Source organism: Lepus europaeus, chromosome 15 (genome assembly GCF_033115175.1).
Source record: "Lepus europaeus isolate LE1 chromosome 15, mLepTim1.pri, whole genome shotgun sequence".
NCBI lineage: Eukaryota > Metazoa > Chordata > Mammalia > Lagomorpha > Leporidae > Lepus > Lepus europaeus.
In genome coordinates, this window is record NC_084841.1 from 53957311 (window position 1) to 53965848 (window position 8538).

The following is an 8538-nucleotide window of genomic DNA, read 5'->3' on the forward strand; positions in this document are numbered from 1 at the left end:
ACTGGGTTAAGCCAAAGCCAGGAACCTGAAACTCAAGCCTAACATCCCCCGTGAGTGGCAGGGACCCAATTACTTGGGGCATCGTCCCCTGTCGTCTCTGAGCCTGTGCACTAGAAGTGGAACGAGTCCTTGAACCCAGGCACCCTGATACAGGATGTATTCACCCTCAGGGGTGTCTTAACTGTTGTGCCAAACATCCATCCCGTTAGTGGTTTGAACTGAAGGATTTTGTGTTGTTAATTGTTTTTATTAAAATGAGGAACTCTTTGCAGGAATGAGGTCACTTTACTGCATACATTTTTTTCCTCTTAAAATATTTGGAGTTCTTTTGATTAACTGTACACATTCTAGACTGAGTAAAATTTTGGGGGTAGGGGGTAGGCATGGAATTTTAAAGAAGCTGGCTTAAAGTCACATGGTGACAAAACTCATAAATTCACCCAGTAAGTATCTATCATGAATTAGTGTACACCAGACATCGTGCTAGGTGTTAGCACAAATAAGGTGCTAGCTTAGTAAGAGACACTATGCTCTTACCTCATAAGCTAGTAGGAGGACAGACAGACAATTCCAGCAGAGTGTGGTGCTAGGAACTGTTTTTGCCAGAACCGGAAGCAGACTCTTTTACTGCCATGACACTCGTTTTCTTAAGTATTTTAGCCTCCATTAAGACAAATGCCTTCTTGTACTGGACGCAGGAGTGGTTTCCTAAACTTTGCTGGCAGCTACTCCTTCTGGCAGTGGGCCGGGCTCACCCTGCTGGGCACACCTACTGAGGTGAGGACTCCATGGCTGGTTTCATGGGTACCTGCTGGACTGCCCGCACGCGTCTTACTCCCATCTGGGCTGGGTGGCCTGTGGCTTCAGATCAGCACGCCTGTGCTGCTTTGGTTTCTTGGTGGCAAGTGCTAGCTATGGCTGGCGTAGCTAACTCAGAGGAATATTTTGGTTTTTCTTGTTAACGCAGAATCAAAGGAAAAGCTGGAGAAAGAAGCCTGGAAAAGTACTGGAAACTCAGCAGCTCTGGGTCTTGTACACAGAAGGTGACTACTGTGCTCATGTAAGGGATTCAAAAAGCTCATGGAAAACTGAACTGAAAAATTTGGTGCCCAAAAAAAAGACATTGAAAATGTTGAAATCCATGAAATTTTCCCATAGTATGCATTTTCCATGAACTTTTAAAAAAATTATTTATTTATTTATTTGATAGCCAAAATGACAGAGGGAAAAAGTGAGAGACAGTGAGAGAGAGACAGAAATCTTCCATCTGCTAGTCCACTCCCCAAATGGCTGCAACGGCCCACGGCTGGGCCAAGCTGAAGTCAGGAACGGGAAGCTTCATCCTGGTCTCCCTTGTGGGTAGTAGGGGCCTAAGCACTTGGGCCATCTTTTGTTGCTTTCCTAGGCATATTAGCAGGGAGATTTGTCCATGAACTTTTGAAGACCCCCTGTATACCTCAAATTTTTTTGCGCTACAATAAGCTTAGCTTTTATTTCCATTTTCCATGAACTCGTGAAGTACCCTCATGTTGCTCTTCTCAAGACTCAAAGTCAAAGGATAGCCCAGTGCTGAACTGGCAGGGTCAAGACTTCCCAAAAGAAAAATGTCATTCCTTAAAAGTCAGTTGGAGTGTTCTTACCAAACGAAGGAGGAATAGACATAGGGCAGCCAGGTTCCCAATGTTCTCCCATTGTCTTTGCATACTCAGTGTGCATACTCGCTGCAGACCTTATCCTGGGTGGACGTTGGGTAGTCACATTGCTGTTGCTACTTACACTGATGTTCAGGCCCCAAGCTAGGCCCATTGATGAGGGCAAGACAGGAAAATGTTATTTTCCAGTGCTGTGGTGCCGTGAGTTAAGCCTCTGCCTGTAGTGTTGGCATCCTATATGGGCTCTAGTTTGAGTCCTGGCTCCTCTACTTCCAATCCAGCTCTTTGCTAATGGCCTGGGAAAAGCAGCAGAAGATGACCCAGGTCCTTGGGCTGCTGTCACCCACATGGGAGACCTAGAAGTTCCTGGCTCCTGGCTTTGGCCTGGCCCAGCCCCAGCCCTTGTGGCCATCTGGGGAGTGAACAAGCAGATGGAAGATCTCTGTCTCTCTCTCTCCTTCTCTTTCTGTAATGCTACCTTTCAAATAAATAAATACATCTTACAGAAAGAGAAAAGATTATTTTCCTGGGGTAAGGAGAACAGAGGGAGGGAGGAGTGAGGCCATGAAGGAAGGAGTAGCAGTTCTCAACCTTGGCTATCACTAGAATCACCGGCACATTTGCTTTTTAATTATTTTAAACTGATTTTAGACATACAGAAAGTTGTAAGAAAATAGAGTTCCCTAATTCCTCAGCCTGTTTCCTCTAATGATAACATAATTGTAACCGTACTGTAATTAGTGATCAAAAATAGGCAATTGACATCGGTACAATATGATTAAAAAAATTTTTTTTTAATTTAATGGACAGAGATGGTGTAGGTGAGGAGAGAGGGAGAGAGGAAGAGAGATATCCTATTTGTTGGTTCAATCCCCAAATGTACCAAGGCTGGAGCTAAGCCAGGCAGAAGCCAGGAGCCATGAACTCCTATGTGGGTGCTTGAGCCATTACCCACTGCCCTCCAGGTGCACATTAGCAGGAAGCTGGAATCAGGAGCGGAGCTGGGATTGGAACCAGGCATTCTGGTTTGGGTTGTGGGTGTCTAAAATGGTGTCTTTTTTTTTTTTTTTTTTTTGACAGGCAGAGTTAGTGCGAGAGAGAGACAGAGAGACAGGTCTTCCTTCCGTTGGTTCACCCCCCAAATGACTGCCACGGTCGGCATGCTGCGCCGATCTGAAGCCAGGAGCCAGGTGCTTCCTCCTGGTCTCCCATGTGGGTGCCGGGCCCAAGCACTTGGGCCATCCTCCACTGCACTCCAGGGCCACAGCAGAGAGCTGGACTGGAAGAGGAGCAACTGGGACAGAATCCAGCACCCCGACCAGGACTAGAACCCGGGGTGCTGGCGCTGCAGGCGGAAGATTAGCCTAGTGAGCCGCGGCGCCAGCCCTAAATGGTGTCTTAACCGTTAGTTCAAATGGTTGCCCCTGGTAAAATATTACCAACTAAACCACAAACTTGATTCAAATTTCACCAATTTTTCCATCCATTTCCTTTTTGTATTCCAGGATCCTATCAGGGTCCCCTGCTCTCTGCCACTATCACCTCTTAGTTTCCTGACGCTTTCCTGACATGATGTGGCTGTATCATGTTTTCTTCTGGTTGGAGTGAGCTGTGCATTTTGTCACAAAAACAATAACGTACACCACAGCATGGGTTCATGACCTTAGTACTTCGGCTGTTGATGTTAAGTTGGTTGTCACCCAGGTTTCCCACCCCAAGGTACTATCTTATATTTCATGGTGCTAAATATCGTGGAGAAGTGCTCTGAGGCTATTCGAATCTTGTTCCCCTCATGGCTGGCAACATGGCAGAGGGGGATAAGTTGCCACCTGTGTGAGCGCCGTAGCTGCTCTACTTCCGATGCAGCTCCCTGCTAACACACCTTGGAAAACACAGAGGATCGGAACAAGCACTTAGGCTCCTGCCACCCACGTGAGCAACCGGAATAGAATTCAGCCTCCTGGCTTCAGCCTGGTCCAGCCCTCACTGTTGCAGCCATTTAGGGGAGTGGCAGGAACTCCCACGTGGGTGGCAGGAAGTTAAATACTTGAGTTGTCACCAGCTGTTTCCCAGGGTACACATTAGCAGGAAGCTGAAATCAGGAGCAGAGCTAGGACCTGAACCCCGACACTCTGACAGCAGCTGTGGTACCCCAAGCAGGGTCTTAGCTGCTGCACCAAGTAATCACCCTATCCTATGACATAAAACTCGACATTACCATTACTTATTCTCTTGCTAAATTGCTCCGGTGTTGGCTATTGCGAGCTTCTTCGCCTGGCACCTGCTTTCTGCTGCAGCCCCATCTTCCTTGGAGCATTTTCTTTTTTTTTTTTTTTTTTTTTTTTTTGGACAGGCAGAGTGGATAGTGAGAGAGAGAGAGAAAGGTCTTCCTTTTTGCCGTTGGTTCACCCTCCAATGGCCGCTGAGGCCGGCGCATCTTGCTGATCCGAAGCCAGGAGCCAGGTGCTTCTCCTGGTCTCCCATGCAGGTGCAGGGCCCAAGGACTTGGGCCATCCTCCACTTCCTTCCCGGGCCACAGCAGAGAGCTGGCCTGGAAGAGGGGCAACCGGGATAGAATCCGGGGCCCCAACCAGGACTAGAACCCGGTGTGCCGGCGCCGCAAGGCGGAGGATTAGCCTGTTAAGCCATGGCGCCAGCCGGAGCATTTTCTTAATTTGTGGCAGTATGAGTTGCTCCAGGCGTGTTGTGTATTTTCCTTGCTTCAGTTCTAAAATCAATCGTTGCCCACCGAGGGAACTTGTTAGATACTGGCGTCCGCACCCCATCTCAGATCAATCAAATTAGAAGGCCTTAGGGTGGGACCTAGGTGCCAGGGTTTTCTAACGATCTACAAAAGATTCCAGTGCACAGCTCAGTTTGAGAACCTGTGGGTTGCGGGCAGTGTTTCTGATTTTCTGGTGCCCAGGAAGCCTCAGAGAATTTTGTTAAGATTCTGATTGAGTAGGCTGTGGGACAGGGCCCAAGATATAAGCTCCTGCATGGGCTTATTGACAGGTCACGTTGTGCAGGGAAAGGGCTTAGAAGGTAGAATTTACAAAAAAGCCTTAAAAGTTACCCCTGGAGCGGTTGCAATGGCTGGGGATGGAGTCACTATTTTTTAGGTTACTACTAAGCATCATTTTCCTTTTTAACCAGCTGAGGTTAAGGGTGTAGGAGCTGCTGCCATGCAGTGTAGACAGAGTCAGGGAGATTGCACCAGGAATTGCAAATGAGCAATCTCTTGACTCTGAAAGTGCACCTCTATAAGGAATAAAAACGAGTAAATGTGTTTGCTTGTTTTCTATTTCCTCGACAGGCAAAGAGCACTGAACAAATCTCTTTGAGAAATGAAGAGTGATAATAAAAGAACATTTCATGCTGAAAGCATAACAGAAACATCCCAGATGTGAATATCCATTTGGGAAAGACACATGCCGAAGACCAGAGTCTTCTGTGGGAAATAGGTCACCATTTTGGATTTTGTGTAAACGGAATCCTCAGGGGAGCATCATCCTCAGTTCTCTTTGGGTATTAGCTCAGTTTTCCCAGCCGTTTTGAGCATATGCCTATTCCTGCCTTCGTCTCCGCAAGGTGGTCGGTCTCCAGGAGAGCCAGAATAGAGACTGCAGTGGGTCCTGTTCATTCTACCCACTTTCTCCAGAGCTCTGCATATTCACCATCAAATGCCACTTTGATCTCCAAATTAGGGTCCCCTTCAGGAACCCAAAAGCTCTTTAGAATACAAGATATTCACTTGGAGTGGTCCTTACGGAGCCCATAGTTCTAGTCCTTTGGATGGGGCCAGGAAACCGGCAGCATCCCTTTGCTTCCCCTGGTGATCTGTTGCAGGTGCTCAATATAGAACACATAGAGAAGCCTAGTTCTAAGGGATCAGGTCAGCAGCATACTCCTCTTTGGTCCATCAAAGTCTAGTTCTAATTTGCTAACCTAGGGTCGTTTCCCATCCTTCTCAATGGCTAGGTCAGAGAATGCAAAAGCTACAATTCACAGGTTGAACCTCCCTGTACCCTGTTCTTTTTGCCCATCTTTGATTCTTCTACTTATGTTCTGGACACTTGCACAGCAGCTCTGCTTTCTTCAGAGCCTCAGACACAAACAGAAGCTTGAGTGGCTATGAGGGCTTTTCCTTCTGGCAAGAGGTCAGAAACTGGCATGGCCTGTATTAGGCTACATTGGCAGGTGCAAACTAGAAAACTCGCTCTAGGTGCCCCCCTGCCAACCGCCTTTTGATGGATGCTTACTCTGTCTTGAAGTTGCACTCCATTTGTCATGGGACACTGGGTAAATCCATCATTATTAGTGATAATAATAACCTACCAAAGGTAGATAACAGCATTATCTTAACCCAAGTAAACCAATATTTAGGATTTTTTTGGTTAGTACACTAGTCCAGAACAAATTTACTTGCAATTTTGCAAAAATGTTCATTTGTAGTTGATACTGTTCTAATTTCATGTGTGTAAGAAAAAAAGACACTTGATTTCCATTTCATGAAATCCAAACCCTGATGCATGGGAGAAAGGTCACGACACTGTGGGTGGACTCAGGGCGTGACGATGACTTGTGTGGGAATATTGTCCAGCTGACACAGATTGTGACATTCACCTGACCTCGCCCACACAGCAGAGACCGCCAGAGAAACAGAGACTCACAGAGGTGACGTCTCCCTTCACCTAGGAGAAGACAGAAGGCTGTGATAGTATGCTGCCACAAAACACAACGGACACTCCACGGGGTGCCCACGGTGCTTGACCCTGAACAAAATATGGGAGCGTGTCTGCCAGAACAAATGCTTACCTCCCAATGGGCTCACTCCGTCCCTTCTTGCCTGGTTCTGTCTGGTTCTGTCTACCCCAATGGCTTGCCAGGAGTTATGACTACGTCATTTCTATCTTTCCAGGCCCTGCCTACAGTGACACTGCAGAAAAAAATGCTTTGTTTTCACATTCTACAAGGTGTCAAAGTCTCCAACATTAAGGGCTTTTAAAAAGACACTTCAAAAATTTAATAGAAAATAGCATGAAAAGATAAGTCTATTTTGGTACAAAAATATTTTGAAATTCATGCATAGTTTTTTCATAGCATGCATTTCCCACACACTGTTTTGAAGACCCCTCAGATGAGACATGCTCTAGGAGGAGGCACTGTTCTGGTCACCAAGGAAAATGTTTATGATTTAAGCGACAAGATAGGAAAATTGAACTTCAGGATTTAGATATTTTGGTCTGATGGCTTGTCCATACCCCAGGATTTGTCCAAGGGTCAAACGGGGATGGTTTTGGGGGAACTATCCTCACCCTCTGATCATCTTCTACTTATAGAGTCATCCTTTGAGCTTGCTTATTTCTGGTCTGGAAACTCTTAGCCTGAACCTCCACAGGTGGGTGTGGAGGTGATCAAGCATACTTTGAAACCACAAGTTTCAAAGTAGAGTGCAGAATCCATTTAGCAGACCACAATTAGCACCGTTATTTCAATAAAATAAAATTAAAATTTTAGACTCCATGGCTTACAGGAAAAGAATTATTTCATGAAAATTCATTTAGTCATGAGTTGCAATGAGAAATCTACTTATTTGGGGTTAAGGTTTAGAAAGTTCAGGTAGTACTCATCTAGTACTTGACTTTGATCTGTAGGAGTTAAGAGGATACACGCTGGGCCGCTCAAGCTTGAATTCTGGTCCTTCTATTTGCTAGCTGTGTGTCTTTGGGTAAATGACTTAACTATTCTGTGCAATGGTTTTCACACATTTCAGAAGTGTGGCATGAGAATAAGAATAGTAGCTATGCCATTGAGTGGATAAGAGCATTTAGGAAGATTTGTAAAGTGCTTGCCACCTTTGTTGTCACATAGTAAATGTCATACAAGATGTTTGTGGAAGAAACATCTGTTCCCTGGAGTGGGTGTTAAGCCTAGTGGTTAAATGGGACTTCTCCCACACTGGAGCACCCGTGACTCCTGGCACCAGCTCCTGACTCCAGCTTCCTGCCACAGTGGCTCCTGGGAGGCAGTGATGATGGCTCAAGTAAGTGGATTCCTGCCACCCATGTGGGCAACCTGGATTGAATTTCCAGATCTCAGCTTCTGCCTGGCTGATGGGAGGTTTGTCTCTCCCCATCCCTCAAAAAAAGTTTTTTTTTTTTTAAAAAAGCACATCTGTTCCCCAAGGGTATTTTTTTTTACACATTGAATCAACAGAACAAAGTCTCTTCCCTATGAATATTTATTACCTTGTGTATACACGTGTGCTTGAAAAAGCTGTTCTGGGTGACATTATACTGGACTGAAGGGTGCCTTGGAACCAGACTACTGGGTTCAAGCCACAGCTCCACCACTCCTTGACTTCGTAACTTTTGGCAAATTATTTGTAGATTCTGTTTCTTTTCTTTCCTTTCCTTTCCTTTCCTTTTCTTTTTAATGTATCTGTATATTTGAAAGGCAGAGTTATAGAAAAAGAGGGAGGGAGGGAGAGAGAGAGAGAGAGAGAGAGAGAGAAAGAACTTCCTCTGGTTCACTCTCCAAATGATCCCAATGGCAGGGCTGGGCCATGCTGAAGCCAGGAGCTTGGGCCCACATCCAGGTCTCCTACATGGGTGGCAGGGGTCCAAGCCACTGGTTCATCTTCTGCTGCCTTCCCAGGCACAATAGCAGGGAGCTGGACGGGAAGTGGAGCAGCAGGACTTGAACCAGCGCCCATGTGGGAAGTGGCCTCGTAGGCAGTGCCACTGCTTCACAATGCCAGCCCTATGATCCTCAGTTCCTTACACTGGGACTAATTGGCTCGCTCTCTGAGGTTGTTGCCAGGACTACATGAGACCATCGGTAGAAGCTGCATAGGGCTCAAGCAGTACTATCAGCACTCTGA